A 17,134-nucleotide genomic window follows, 5' to 3' on the forward strand; every position below is an offset into this window, starting at 1 on the left:
TATTGTTGTTTGCTTTACGACCCTCTAACTACTTTTACGGATTTCGGAGACGGCGCGGTGCCGGAATTTAGTCCCACGGGAGTTCTTTTACGTGCCAGTAAATCTAGCGGCATGAGACTGACGTATTTGAGCACCTTCAAATACCACTGGACTGAGCCAGGATCGAACCTACCAAGTTGAGGTCAGAAGTCCAGCGCCTCCACCGCCTGAGCCACTCAGCCCGGCTGTATAAAATTTAAGGCCACTGCTATGTGCCTAATTTCAGGAGTTTCCTAAGGAACACATTCTGTTAGTATAATACGAAATGATGAATGGGATAACTATGAAAGACAATGCATTTCACCTTCAACAGACATTCAGTTTTCGCTAGCAGATCATTCAACCAAAATCTGAATTTATTTGGTGGGCTCGATTTTTTAATTGGACTAATATTCTCAACCATTCATTCATATCAATAAGGATTATTACCCTCAAGAACCAGCTGTACTACGTTCGATGTGTGAGCTCTTCCGGTCGTATACTCGAAATGATCTTTTAACACGTAAAAAGCGTGTTTATCTGGTAAGCTGTTCGAGTTACCAGATAAACACCGACACCTTGCAAGTACTGATATGTTTTCTGATATGACCAAACTTTTACCCGTTATTTGCGTTTAGAAAGAACAAAACCAGTAGAAAACTGGAGAATTGTTAGAGGGTTGGTTTGTTGTTTTTCTTTTTTCTTTCTGGTAGAAAACTGAATTCTAAGAACACGTAGGCCTGGTGGGCTCGATTTTTAACACGACTAATATTATCTCCCGGTTATCGGCCATCCGTGATAAGGAAAGAAGAGAATTCTATTCGTTCATTCATTTCTTCATTCGTAATTGACTCCAAAGTTAAACTAGATAAAAGAAGGATGATAATCACATAGATATTATGCATTTCACTCAGCCATTTCTTTTAGGAACGAAGTTCTTAATATAATTTCAGTGGCATGATCTTTCTTTAAAACAGGCAGGACAATAAAAACAAGCAATCAATGCACCTTCACTGCACTTGTTCGAATTTAAGTTATTTCCCTCTTTAACAAGGTATATTTTCAAATAAATACTTCAACTTTTATTGCATAACTTCCTTTAAATCTGGTCCTAAATATATATATTTTTACATTCCTATGTATTCAAGAGTTTGTGGAAGATATACACTGAAATACCAATACTTATTTAGTACAGGACTACGCCATTACCAAGAATACCATAACATATCAACTGTTGTTAATACAGTATTGCATTTGAGATAATGGTGTTACGAATTAAAACACTGCCCGTTTCATCCATGAAATTCAGGGGTACGTACACAAACACCATTATATTCAACCATGAATTATCACATTCCACTAACTGATGTATATTTACAAAGGCCCTGTCCTCCTTACAGTAGGTAGTCTGGCTCGCTGGTATTACTTGGAAGGCGGTAATCCTGACTGACAATCCACCTTACTTATACTTCGTCTCACAACTCCAATCATCCCGCACAACAGCTGCATACAGACAGATAAGAACACAGGTTCCTGGCCTCCACAACAAACGACGAAAGAGGTAAGTGGTTGGAGGTGAACCGATACGGTGCGCTCTTGCGCTTCTTGGTCTGCCTGTATACGTTGGCTTGCTGTAGGCTTGATTTAATTTTTAGGGTATTTAATTGGTAATGGTTATTTATGTTATGAGATATTCCGTCCCTCACACAGTCAACACAGACAATTCACGAGGCCGCTCTACACAGTCAACAACTGAACAACAATGGCTCAACATTGCTAACCAGCACAACATTCCTCACAACGTAAATATACGTAAATATACTCCCCACCCCACACACACGCACGGTCTATAGTCCACGGGAGTACATAGACTGTGCTCTGCTCTGACTCTAAAATTTCGGTCCAGGCCATTAAGCTCCTTTCAGAAACTATCCCACTAATATAAGCCGACAATGGGCTCAGAAAACTGGCTTACACTGTATAAAACCTACATAGAGCCAATCCTTGGGTATACCAGTCTCATCTGGGGGATCGCAGCTAAAGCACATCTGAATAGAATACAGCGCGTCCAGATAAAAGTCTTGCGCATGATATCAGGCGCGCAATGGTTAGAACGGAATTGAGAAATCCACGATGATCTACAAATGGAAGAAATTTACACCAGAATCCGAAAGCCTTCCCGGAAATTCTATTCTGGTGTAAATGCCAATCACAATGAGCTGATCTCCTCATTGCGAAACTACACCACAGCAGGACGTAGATACAAAATACCTAGATCCCTATTCGATTAAACTCCCACCCTTCGGGGCCCAGATCACATTCTGGCCAACTCGATTCCATTAAAAAAGTTACACCACTTCCAAACCCATCTATGCAGCGTAGCTAATATCAGGGGCGAAGGGAGCCCGAACCTATCGAGACCAATGGCACACTGACGACACCCAGCACTACTGCCGCCCCAGTCCAACTACTTACTCCACGTCGTTACACATACAATACGCTACACCACTCAATACACGACGATATTCCGACTTAGGTGGGACAATGACGACAACCAACACTACTGCCGTCCAGCTCCAATCACTCACCCCACGTCGCTACACATGCAGTACTCCAAGGCAGTATACAGACAGTATTATCCGCGAAACTTTTAGTGACACTTCATTTTACGGGGCTGAGGAGCAAGGAGGAAGCTACAACAGTTGCGGTAATACTGGAAACTGAATGGAAATGAAATCTGAATTAAATCGATAGTATGATCAATCGATATGAATTTTTCTAAACCGTCGTTTCCGTGTAGGAGTATTCTAGGTTGTTCCTGTGATTTACTTTGATTTTCCTCACTGATGTTCAAGCCTAACCTATATTTTGACTTTGCTGTGTAAATAACAACAGTATTTAAAGTGTTGCAATTATACTGCCAGATGTCTCACGGCGATGCATAATCGATTCATATTATTTGTGTCAGAGGTTGCCAATACGAATCTCGAAGATAACCGAGGTCTACCGATTCAGCACTAGGGAGCCGAAGTATCACTAAAAGTTTCGCGGATAATATTCCGTTCAGTACACGACGATACTCTGATTCCGGTGGAACAATGACGACAATCAGCACTACTGCCATCCCATTTCAATGTATCAACTGCATGTTCGCAGATAAGCTCCTTTTTATGTCCTCGTGATGTGAGTACCAGAACCTTCGCGGTGCTGCTGAAGAGGGAAGGTTCTCGTTTTCCCTTCCAGAAGGCTCATGGGGAAACATGACGAAAGCACGTTGCAACAAGAAGTCGGCTATGCTCCCCAGGCTGACTGGGAGCTCTCCGGTCTAACTCACTAATCCCTTCCAGGAAACACCGAGGCGAGCTACGACCAGGCTATCATGTAACGATAGTTGCGTGTGGTATCACAAATGAGAGCTCTTATAACATTTTGTCTGTTTTGTTACATAAGAGTTCACGACGTAATCCAAAGGAAAAATCGATTAAATAATGGTAAAACATTTATCATAAAATAGAGGTATTACTCAGAAGCGGCTCTAAAGGGCAGAGGGACACGTGCCCCTCCAGTTAGATAACTGTTAATGCATGGTTTTACAAGTACTGGCAATTCGAATGATGATACATTCAGTTTTGATAATAGGCGCCGCATGCAGTTGGAGCGTCAAATGTTTTCATCAGACACGTACATAGTTTCCTCCAGCGGGCTTTACGCTGCTGACTCTTTCTTAGGTAATTTTCCGTTCGCACATACGTGGAACTATTTTTTAACATGCACAGTATGGGAGATTGGGTCATTGCCGAAGCCAGCCAGCTACGATTCCGAAAATACGCGAAGGCTTATCGCGCCCAGCAGAACATCCGTTTCAAATTCGTGTTCCAAGTCTGTCTGCGGTCTGATAAACATGCAGTACTGGCTAATGAAATTAGTCGGTATCTCATTAGCCTGTATCCTATTCCGTAATATTTAGTGTGGTATCGTTAAAAGTAAATCTGGCGTGTGTTGTGTGCGGATATATAGAATCCCTATGAAGAGTCGCAAAAGGTATATCAAACCGATATGATTAACCTGTATGCTACGTACAATGAATTCTGTGAGTAATATTTGAAGTAGACCTCTTTCGTAACCGCTCCTGAAAAGACAGAGATAAAGACGCTCGGTCGACCAACACCTCATTTACTACTAGAAGTCGGACAATACAAAGGGCGCGAATTTCGACGTAGATTCCAGATGTATACAGAATACGAGTTGTGTGGCTGATTCAAGGAATGCGTTTTTTTAGTTTTCCGTGTAGGTTATTCGAGCATGACCTGACTTGGGCGAAAACCGGAGCAACAGATCTGAAACACTTGAAAGAAAAAAACACGAAAGTTCCTCCCAACATACCAATTCATGCATGGAATCAGCAGTTCTAGGCAGAAGTTAATATAGTGACTCAGCTGGATTCTGCTTATCGTCAATCCGTTAATAAACACAATGAACAGGTGAGGAAAAATACGCACATATTACGCAGAATTGTTCAGTGCATAAAATTCTGTGGCGTATTTTAAGCGGCACTCCGTAGCCAGAAAATTCTCTAAATCCTAGAATTTTCAAAGGTCTCATTAATTTTACAGCTGAAATAGACGTTGCTACGAAAGAGCACACCTAGGGGCCGATGACCTTCGATGTTAGGCACCTTAAAACAACAAGCATCATCATCATCATCATCATCATCATCATCATGAAAGAGCACCAGACCAAAGCTTCTGGATTTAAAGGTACGTCGAAGACCATTCTGAACGAGCTTCTCGGCTGTACGTTGAAAGTGCGTAGGGAACAAATTTCTTCAGAAATTGGGGAAGTCCAATTCGCTGCAATAGAAGTAGATGAAACAACGGATGTTTCCAAAACAAATGCCAATTGGTACTTGTTTTTCGATATGCATTAGAGGGCCACGTCAATGCAAGGTTTTGGGGGTTCATGAAACCAACCGACAGGACAGCAACTGTCCCAATACCACCTGTTTTTTTTCCAACTCATATCACAGAAGTGACCTCTTGAATGAAATATTGAAAACTAGACTCCCTCGGACAATCACTACTCGCTGGAACTACAACATTCGTACGGTGAATGTAGTTTATGACAATAGAAAGAAACTAACTGAGTGCTTTCGTAGAATAGAAGAAGAAGGTAGCAACATTTGCGTAAATGAAGCCAGTGGACTGCGCCGTGCTCTTGAGGATACCATATCCTTGTTCTGGTTGCCTATTTTTCATACATTAATGCCGCATGTTGACATACTGTACAGTCATCTACAAAAACGCGAAACAGATTCAGTCCAAATGAAAAAGGCTATTATTTCTGACTTTGCAAAGTGTGTAACACAATAACATGAAGAAATAGATACAACTGCTTGTGATCTTACGGACTGCAATAATTCCGATAAAAGACGTAGAGTAAATGACACAAGGACCATTGCAGCAAAAGAAGTCTGTGACGTGGTAATGAACCAGGTGCAAGATAGATTTGCATTTACTGGGTATATTGAAGCTGCAACACTACTGTACTCTGATTAATTTGTCAAATTATCCACAAATTTCCAGAAAATGTATTAAATGCTACTGTGTTACATCATCCAATGTTGCAGAAAGAATGACTAAGGGCGGAATTAGAAGTGATTTACAAACGGACAGATTTCAGGCAAGTCAAAGGAGCTCTACCACTCCTCGCTTTCATTTTAGGAAGTAATCTCAAATCAGCGTTCAAAGAAACTCTAAAGCTTCTCAGGAAAATTGTGACAACACCCATGTCCACAGCCGAAGCAGAGCGTTGTCTCTCGACACTGGTTCGTATTAAGACATTTCTACGCAATACAATGACCGAAGAACGACTGTCTACTCTGGCAATGATTTCTATTGCGAAAGACCTAATTTACGATTTGCCTGACTTTGACGATAAAGTCATTTCTAAGTTTGTAGATTTATGGCATAGAAGAATGGAATTCGTATTTAAATAAAGGAATAACACTGCCATCGTCGAACAATGCACACGCCCTTTGTATGGCCAGGGCGACTAGACTATACTTCATTCGTCCTGTAGACTCAGTAGTAGGCCTATCAGTCGGTACAGTAATTTGAACGGCCTTACGGATTACGCGGTCATCCAACGGTAGTTCGATAATGTACTGTATATAGTTAGCACTGTGAAAGTACTTCAGATAGACTTCAGTGACAGTGGGTACATTTAAATAGTTCAAGATACTTCAGTGACAGTAGGTACTGTACATTTAAACAGTTCAAGATACTGTACTTGGGTTAGTTAAAAGTATGGATCACCGCCTTCTTCGAATGGACACCAATATTTCATTCCACATTTTCTCTTAAAATGAAGAAGACAGTGAAGTAGGTGAGTAATAATCAAGTATTCAACATTGTATGATGAGTATCCAGGTATACATTTGTTTACTTGTGTGTGTTTAGTAAGAACGTAAATTTGTGAAAAAGTAGTGCCCCCCGCCAGTCCCCCTCAGCAGCCAATGCTGGCAGAACTATATTCATCAACGTTCTACATGTTATGGCGCTAAGGAAAAATCTATTCCCTCCATAACCAGAAACACAAGGAAGATATCCGAGCAGTGTTATTTAGTAAATCTACAATGTTCTTCTGCACGGGGAGTACCTAGCTACAAGCTGACGGTTAACAAGAGTGAAACCGAGCGAGGTGGCCGTGCGGTTAGGAGCGCGCAGCTGTGAGTTTGCATCCAGGAGACAGTGGGTTCGAACCCACTGTCGGCAGCCGTGAAGATGGTTTTCCGTGGTTTCCCATCTCCACACCAGGCAAATGCCGGGGCTGTACCTTAATTAAGGCCACGGCCGCTTCCTTCCCATTCCTAAACCTTGCCTATCCTATCGTCGCCGTAAGACCTATCTGTGTCGGTGCGACGTAAAAAAAAGAGTGAATATCCAGCACAGTTCAGTCTGTCTCAAAAGATAATGCACACTCACCAATCTACTTTACAAATTAATTGAACCAAGCAACCAATGGTACCTGACGCTGGAGATTACACATTTCCTTCTTTAAAGCAATGTACTTCTGCAAGGGACTGGTAATCTCGTTGTTATGTCCCTTAAAACAGTAGCGGCGATAGGGAATTAGAAGAGGGAGGCAAAACAATGTTGTAAACAACAGAAAGTACCCAGGTCTGTGGAATAAAATGCGGGGTACACAACAAAATTGAAAGAAATTAGCTACAAAATGGTAAGTTTTTTGTGGTCTCTGAGCGAATTTCGACAGAAGTAAAAGTTGACAGTTTACCACCTTAACTGCGGTAATAATAGTTTTGGTGAGATTTTGATTCAGTGCTACAGAATGCAACATTCACCAAAGGAACAGTGATCTGGTTTGTCACTTATTCACGGTCTTTTAAAATTATACACAATGCAACTCAAGATTATCACCCTGAATGGAAATTCACTTCACATATTATTATTATTATTATTATTATTATTATTATTATCATCATCATTATTATTATATCCAGACACTATAAACCAACCAATATTAATCTTTCGCACAATCCAGAAACGATTTCTCGCACAATGCATCACTCCGATTTAATGAGAACTCTGGCTGGAGGCAAACAAGCACGGGTAAGACAACGAAATATATCCCACAAATTCCAAATTACATCCAGATACAGAATTATATATTAATGGCGGAAGACGCAAATAACAGGATAATCTGGAGATGTTTTAGGGCATCTGACCAGTCTTAAGACTGCTAACCAATGATGATCAATGATGATATCAATTCTGAGTGTGTGATAACTTCTGAATTCAGGCTGATTAATTTCTGAAATAGTTAATTTATTCCCTGGCAACAATTTTTACCAAAGTACAATAATTTTTAACAATTTTAAGAACCCAGATGGCAACATAAACACAGTATGAGACACACAGTTGATCGCTGTAGGGGAGTCTGGTCCAGTAAGTCTTCGTAACACTCTCTCTCTCTCTCTCTCTCTCTCTCTCTCTCTCTCTCTCTCTCCCCTCATTTATCTTAAAATATTCACAGTATTTAAATAGAAGTTTTCTTATTTTCAAACCTTAAGAATACTTTCCAGTATATTGTATACTAAATACCTGAAATGAAATCCTTGGATGCACCAAAATATTATCATGATTATTCCAGAAGATATGTTCTTATTTACACTCACTTGACGAGGGCTGTTTCCTATCTTCATACACAAGTATTCGAGTTGAACCTGCACATTCTAATTTAAGTTTTTTTCGTAATTACTAAACATATAGTAGAGAGTTCCTCGCCCGATTATTGACTATTTCATGCCGGACAGCAGTCCATGCTCGTCTGAACGCTGTTCATCAATTCCTCTGACTAAAGTGCTTTAGCATACTACATTGTGGTGAATATGCCAGCGCTTGTGAAGTTGATTCACTACAGCACTTTCTCAATACGAAATTTTTAAAAAGAACATGAGTTGCTAGTACCTATTGGCATCATAACTGTTATTACTGACTGCAATGCATTTGTTTCCACTTTGTCAATAACGAGCACATGGCTGCGTGTGAAATATCTCCGTTATCTTACAGCTCCATAAGCTATGAACGAAAAGGGTCACAGTTTTCCAGTCAGACCAATTATATAGATCTCATTAAAGATAATTAACTACAAAAAAATCTATACAAGTTTAGTTTATTTGTTCCAAAAATTATTTTAATTCCTCAACAATAACACTTTATTAGTATAATTAGATGTCGCAACTATGGAGTATTATTTACGTTAAACACACTGATGTCCCTCAGAGGTATTTAGGGATTAAAATCTGAAGGCGTTGTAATATGTACACCTGCTTCATTATGAAACAGTGCGCAATTTTTGTGATAAAACTGAACTACTGTATCTGTTTCATAAAATAATACACTGTTACTATTTTACTTCGCTCCACAGTAAAACAATGAGCGAGATTGTGTAAATGTGTTAAATTGTACTTTAGCAGTCACAACCTTGTAAAGCGCTATCATTATAACAAAATAATGACAAATGAAGAAAAACTGTGCTTTTGATTTCTTCTGATTCGTTCTAAAGCAAAGACAGGAAAATCAATTTTGAAGAAAAAGAAAAAATCAAGTCGTCTTCGGGGCAGTACTATTACTGTGTGTCGCTCTCTGCCAATGAGAAAATACGAAGAAAACCCCTGCTTTAACGGCCTTTGTTCTGATCAAATTTGCTAAGTCAACACGGTTAGACATAAATTACACATCGCAAAACACTGATTTTAATTTTATAATCCTCTTGAGGTATCGTCAACACAATAAATCGCATATTCGAGGAACGCATTTTTTAAAGGATAGCAACACCGCAGCGTAATCGGTTCACCTCAACATTATGATACAAAACGAAAAAATAATAATAATAGAAAATTCAACAAGTTAAACTAATTTATTTGATATATTGTATGTCTAAAGGAGCACGCTGATGGCGGTGGTCGTTAAGACGCCATGTTTAATATTACGACTTGGTGCTTGACATAGAAGGTTCAAATACCGGTCGTCACAAACATTTTGCTGGTATGAAGACTCTGAACTTAAGACCACACGATGCCTAAGACCGTGCAAAATGGCGAGCCAAGATTAGAACAGCGGACCCTACACCAGCGGGGAAACGCTAGGAAGATTTATGTCTAACACGGAAAAAGACCGTTAATATGTTCAAATATTCTCCGCCATTTTCAAAAATGATATGCATGCGAGGAAAACTAAAAAGAAAAAATTCTATACAGCTAAGAGAGGATTGACAAAAACATTGTCTACTCGGAAGCCTTCTGGGGGTCTTTGTGTGACCGTACGGTTAAGTTGTAGGATGGAAACTGGTTCCTATGAATGGTGTGACGTATCGTAGCGCAAGAATGAATGAGACATGAGGGGGCAGAAGAATGTACGCTACTTGGCTCGCCTCCACAGATTCTTTAGACGCTTGGGGCACAAGATGTCGTAACGCTGCAACAGTGAAAACCAATTCAAACCAAACCAGAGGCACGTCAACCCATTCATGACCTTTCTCTATCTACACAACTGCTGCCCAGTCAGATGGAATACTCAAATAGCTATATTTAGATAGGCCTATATCATAACAAATGCTTAAGTCGGAACAATTAACGTGACAAATATGAGTGACAATTACATGAAAGCAGTGTGGAATGTTATCCATACTTCAATTTCTTTCAAAGCGTAGAGTCCTAAGTTTATATTATTGAGCGATATCTATTTTCACACGAAAATTCACAACAGAAATGACAAGAGACCTTTCGAGACACTCAGCACTGAAGCTAAAATACGTCTCATGAAATAAAGCATGGTCACGCTGCGAGACCTGTTCTCTCTGAATCCGAAGTCCCCAATGTGTGTCGCTCTCTGCTAATGAGAAAATACGAAGAAAACCCCTGCTTTAACGGCCTTTGTTCTGATCCAGTTTGCCAAGTCAACACGGTTAGACATAAATTACACATCGCAAAACACTGATTTTAATTTTATAATCCTCTTGAGGTATCGTCAACACAATAAATCGCATATTCGAGGAACGCATTTTTTTAAATGATAGCAACACCGCAGTGTAATCGGTTCACCTCAACATTATGATCCGTAACATATGACATTCTCGCTCCGCTGGAAAGAGACATATCTAATGTTGTAAATGCAGAAATCATCAGACTGCAGAGATGCGATAAATCTTCCCCTCGTATTTGTCACACTTACTCGAGGCAAATACCGCTTTAGAGCATTACTGCAAACCCCGGAATTCTTACATGTAATATTAACAAAAATATGTACATACTGTATATTACTACAGCACCGAACAAGTACAACAACTAATATTCGAGATTCATTTTTGACCTAAAATGAAATGGTGATTAAACAAGTGGAGAAAATCATAACAAGGTGATAGGGAATCTGGAAAAAAACTGCAAGAGTAGCTTAATAACGCCGTTCTGGTAGACAGGATAGTGTCAAGAATTCGTCACTGATCTCACGCATACAAGATGCCATACATATATGCTCAAACGATAGCGAAAGAAGTGAGCAAAGTACGTCAAACCAGACCAGCAAGAAAGCACCCTACAGAACAACTTCATACCTGGAAATGCATAACACGCAGTAGCTGAAGATCTGTTCCCATAAATGTTAACTTCCGTTACAAATGTTCTACCAAAACGAATACAAGGAAAGAGTGTAATCACTCCCTCTCTTAACCGTGGTAGGTAATGGGTCAGCCATCACTGAACGCTGTGAGCGACATTGTCGATTGTCGATTCAAAAGATGTAAGCGTGAAATACGTTCAATGTGTTTCTATCCATGTCGAGAGGCAAGTATAGTGTCAGTAATATTCCTTATGCAGGATATCAAGCAGTGAGAATATAAGTGTTTTCAAATAATAATTAAGCCATTCTGTTTCGTTCCGGGTTACGATAGGGATACAATAAAATACCTGACATTAGGCATTTTTTTCAGCCCACTCAAACGGATTTTATTTCTTGAAGTGTCGATTCTTCTTCAGGGTAAAGGAAATCCGGAGAGACTTTCAAGCTCGGAAATCTACTAAGTATGCTTGCAAATTTTCAAAAGTAGTGGACACCTGCTGATGGTATTTGATTTTAATTCAGTTCTGTGTGTAATTTATTGCACGTATTTAGTATTTAAAGTACGGTATACAAGATCCTTAAGAGGTATTTTCCAGTTTAACCACGACCAACGTTGTAAAATACAGAACAAGACACACAATGGACCTAACTGGAGTTCACTGATAGCTTCTAGGGGATATTCCCCAGGCGGTGCGAGGTGAATGGATAGGAAAATAAGGGGGAACTTGTTGGGGCAGATTAGATAACGAGGCACAGCGTTAGCCGTCAGCGACGGATCATGAAGTGATCATTAAGTGTCCCATTAGCGACGAACTATTAATGTGTACAGTCCTGAGCTTCCCGTTAGTGACGGAATGTTGACTAATTGTGACAGCTCCCTGCAGTACACATTTAGTTTGATAACTCGTCATTCTGTGTCTTAACTTTAGTTCATTCCGGTTCTAAGATAGGTAACCTTTGCCTTACATATGAGTAGGGTTACCAGATGTACGGTTCTGCCCGGAACATTACGGTGCACTCTTTAAACTGTACGTCAAATGTTCCGATTTTTTTTTAATATCGCGGTTTAGATAACAGTACAGTATCGAAAAAGAGGGCGGTTATCTTCGAGTAAAAAATGTTCTGTATTCTGACGGGGGATGTTGAGTTGGGCTCACAGTCAGTGATGTCCATAAAAAAGACAGTTGAGTTGGCCTCAGGGTCAGCTCGGAGTGAGGGTTGAATTGCCTCAGTAGTCACAACTTTTGGTAAGCAGTTAAAATAATTTTTAAATGCGGTCTAAAGTCCGTACCCAAAACAAGGTTAGGTTTACTAATTAAGTAATGATTTAATCATAAATGCATTTTTAAACCTTATTTCACGTTTATTAAAAAGAAGTTTTAATTAAGACGTTGTTATAGTAACGAGAAGGTAATAATTTCACTAACTGATTTATATTAAAATGTGATCTTGATACTTGTTAATATTAAGAAGGACATTCAAATAAAACGGGTGGCCGAACATTAAGAGGTGGAGAAACCTACCCCAACCAACATGGGTGCAACAAGGCCTCGATCCTTCGAGGATCGACGGTAATTCGTAGGTGAATGTTTGGACCGTAGGCCCAACTCGGTGCTCATTCTGACCAAAAGATCAGTCATCAAAGTTGAGAACAGCGCCTCTGGCAGTGTGCTAGCGGTACTAGTGTGCGTGTAGAACATGTAAAGAATGGGAGAATATTTTTTTGGTAACAAAGTGACTCACATATTAAATAAGTTGGATTATTTGTTAAGGTCTGTGAAAATGATTTTAGACGTGTCTCTGAGTTTGTGTTAGTTATCTATGTAAATGGTTTGATTTTAGTGATTCTAATGTTTTTGCATTGATGAATTGTATAACTCTAAATATCTTATCTCATAAGAAGTAGTACCAGTTTTGGTCACTGTGTGACCATCTTCAGGTACAAGTGTAAAGTGGCTTAAAAACTAAACAATAACACAAAAAACTAATAATATGACATACAAATTCTAAAAGTTTTTGTGAATATTCTTTACAATGTCATCTTTGGTATAGTCTCTGTTGATTTAGATTAAGAAAAACATCCACATATGCTAAGAAGCTTCTTGGAATTTGTCCTATGAAGTATGAATACACTTTAAAACTCTAAAAAGCTCTGAAGTGTCTGTATAGACAAGTAATCTAACCGTTTTCTCCAACTTTTTAGTCAATAAAAATGTATGGCACATTCATGACTTAAAATCAAACAAACTTGTTTACAATTACGTCATTGGTGAATTATCAAATGGTCAGTCAAATTTACGTTGAAAAAACTATTGTTGACACCAATGACACTTTGTTGTTATATTTTCTACCGAAATTGGGAAATGAACACGGATCATGAAAATTATAAACTATGATGTGTTCAGAAGTTGTTGAAATAGTCAACCTGTCTTGTGGCGAGGGTGCTGCTGGAAAAAAACAGTATTAGAAAATGGGTATATATTACATATTTAATTGGCTCAGAAAAAAATGAACATTTTGATGGTACATAAGCTTTTTATATATATTTCCAAAGAATGCATATATTAAAAGAGTATGTTCAATAATGGCAATACAATGGAGAGATGACAGAAACACAGGCTCTGTAGATTTATTAAAAATTGAACTGTTTGATACTTGAACTACGATAAGGATTTTCAAAAGAAAGTATTGTTAAATAAGAAATTGTTGCAAATTGCACCTTTAAATTACAAGTACCTGTGGAATGTACATTTCAATCGAAAGGCTAACGTATTATTAGGTAGTAATACAATAATTATTTCAGAATGGTATATTATTACCGGTATTTATTAGTTAATTCACAGAGGTAAGAGCGATGCTAGTAATACCATTCCTTATGCAGCCAGTCCCTGCTATGAATTGTGTGAAAATGTTGCTCATAGGGTCTGTTGGTGCATGCATTTCAGTGAGCTTGGCCGACTGATATGTAATAGCAACTTCTGGCTTGGTGAGGAAAGCAACAGGAAACTACCTCACTCCTCATTTCCCTAGTACACCTCTTCAGTGATGTATAGACCATCTACGCCAGCTGATGGCAGAGCTGTTGAGGATTCAACCAGCCTTAGGGCTGAAGACTGAACATCTGTCTGTCTGTTAGGTCATCAGCCCAGAAGCTGGTTGGATCCTCAAATAGCACCACCAAAGGTTATGCGGTTATAAGGAAACCCCAAAAACCAATGGCAGCACCAAAATGAGGCGTACTAGGCAAGATGAGTGGTGAGGTAGTTTGCCATTGCTATCCTCACTGGGTCGGAAAGTACTATTGCAGCACGACTGATCCTATGAGCAGCACCCTTCATAACACTCAGATGCACTAGTCATGCTCTGAATGTCATTACTCAGCACTACCCATACCCCAGCAACTTACATATTGTCACAGCCATGGATGTTGCCTGGGACTTCGGTGGAAGCTACACTTTACTCTGGCCTGTGCCAAGAGATGGATGCAAAAGTACTGTATCCATCAAGAAATGGCAGCAGGCAGAGACTGAACATACATTAGTTAATACATCCTTGGTCTCTTCTCTCATTCATCAAATGGCCGTAGTATTTTATTTTAGCGCTGTATGGATAAAGAAATTAAAGTGTAGCTTATTTGACATCTAGAAATCTGGCAACCCTATAAATGAGGGATACAGCTACAGGCGACTAAGGTGTGGTTGTGTATCAACGAAAAAATTGGAAGCAAACGTGGTATACTTGTTACTACAAATAATGAATTAGAGCGACTGATCATCAGTGTGTTCTGGATGAAGCAGCGCTGAACGTGAGGACCGTGACCACTTCGAGGAAACGAAGCCGCGAGGACGACAATGTACCAATACGCCAGGTGTAAGTTGTATTAAAATTATGATTTTTCAGTTTTATTGCGCTTATAAAAAAGTTTACGGTTTCCTTTAAGTTGTGAGTCTTCAGAGGTCGGTTTCTTACAACATGATTTCTCACCATTTAGCAGCAAAGAGTTAATACAGTTCTTTACAATTTATGAGTCGAAAAGTAAAGTAAATCTCTCTCTTATATAAAATAAGAGTTTTGTCTGTACATGGCTCAGAATTTAAAAAGTGTCAACAGTAACAAGGAAATGCACTTAATTTTCCGTAATTTCTGTCTGTCTGTCTGTCTGTCTGTCTGTACGTATGTACACGCATCACGAGAAAACGGCTGAAAATAATTATACAAAATTTAATTTCTGATCATTGTGTATTATACATTTCTACCGTACCGGCTGTGATAACAGAGATATTCATGAATTTCGATTTTTGTTGCTAAGTCCATATCACCGCCGATCCACGAGAAAATGGGTAAACAGAATTGAATGAAAATCGTTATGTAAAGTCGGGAAATAAGGAACAACAGTCTAGGCTAGAAATAATTTTATTCACCCTGGTTGAAATTGTGGTTTAGGGGAAGGCACCTGAAATTTAATTGTTAATTACCTATGTTGTTGGTCCTATCGAAAAGCAGTACAGAACAAAAGTTACAGAGAATAAAATGTTCGATCATTTATGTCGTATTCAGTCTTACCGTATCAACTATGACCAGATTGGTGGTATGTATCGAGAAGGCAGTGACTGATGATGTTCGCGAGTAATTGCCTTGCTCAAGTTTTGCTATATAATAGAGGTTCGTAATCGTTACATTAGTGTAAGAGTAAGTAAATATTTAGATCACCTACTACATTCTTGTAAGTAAGATACCTGACATTATATCCGTGGTCTTTGTGAGAAGTGAAGAACTATACAGATAACCTAAACCCTTTGTTGACCCACTCAAAATGGCCACCTCTGTTGATAGAGGTCGGCATCTATCGAATTCAATGAATGAAAAAAATCAATGATATTTTTCCTCAACAGCAAGTAAGCCAACAAATAATAACAACACCGTAAATAACCCTCCACATCCTAACAGTGCATCAGGTAACCAAATGACAACCGTCACAAGAAGGCCTAGTAACGAACGTAATTCAAGGTTAAGCTATTCTGCTGCAATACAGTCGTACCCCTCCAAAGAACACGCTATTGTAGTCGAATCTCATGATGGGATCAGTATAAAGGATTATGTGCTAGCTGTAGGGAAACTTACTACCCCTAGCAACATTCGCTTTATTTCACGTATATCGAACGGAAGGATATGCATCTTTCTCTGTAGTAAGAAAACTGTTGAAGATCTGATATTGACAAACCCTAAGATCAATAACATAGTTTGGGATCACAGGACAGGCGTTGGATAATATAATACGCTTGTTTTTTGTTAGAAGGGGTCGTATTTCCAGTGATACACTGTTTATTAAAACTCGGTGTGAAAATCATGTCTAGGATTACCCCAATTAGAGCAGGTTTGTCAATTCCAGGATTCTCCCACATTTTAAGCTTTCGAAGACAAATGAACATTTAAAATGAAGACTTTGATGAACTCCCCGAATCCCTTCATCTCGAATACGATGGTACAAACTACTGGATTTACCTATCATCCGACTCACCCACTTGTTTTCTTTGCCATACCGAAGGACATCTGGCCAAAGATTGTCGTAACAACGTATCACTTCCAAAAGATGAATCCTCTTCGAATCATTTTCCTCAGCTCCAAGAGATTTCACAAAAGTCAGAGGTCGAAAACCCCAAAACAGACATCGGTACTTCTAGCTCTCTCCCAAAAGATAGGCCTATTCAAGAAGCCACTTCAATGACCACCCCCAAGTCTGTAATGATCCTCCCTCCTCCAGAATTCAAATTGAGAGAGAAATTGCAGCACCTATAGAAATACACGCCACCCCTACAACAGTGAATTTTCCTGGATGTAAAAGGCCAATTTCACTAGTTAATAGTGAAACAACTAATCCAAATCCTCCTGATAGCAACAAATCCATACTTGCCTGTCCTGAAAAAATCGAAAACCGTAAGACAAATCACACTTCCAAGAAACCCAAGACAGACACGCAAAAA

The 17,134-nt window shown here is 39.2% G+C and overlaps 1 protein-coding gene across 7 annotated transcripts in view; it reads right to left on the reverse strand.

The window, feature by feature from the left end:
* The window catches only part of heph (polypyrimidine tract-binding protein 1 heph), a 1,355,684-nt gene that overhangs the window by 753,621 nt on the left and 584,929 nt on the right, over positions 1-17,134 (reverse strand). The gene's annotated exons all lie outside the window — the stretch shown is intronic.

This window comes from Anabrus simplex, chromosome 1, assembly GCF_040414725.1.
Source record: "Anabrus simplex isolate iqAnaSimp1 chromosome 1, ASM4041472v1, whole genome shotgun sequence".
Lineage (NCBI taxonomy): Eukaryota > Metazoa > Arthropoda > Insecta > Orthoptera > Tettigoniidae > Anabrus > Anabrus simplex.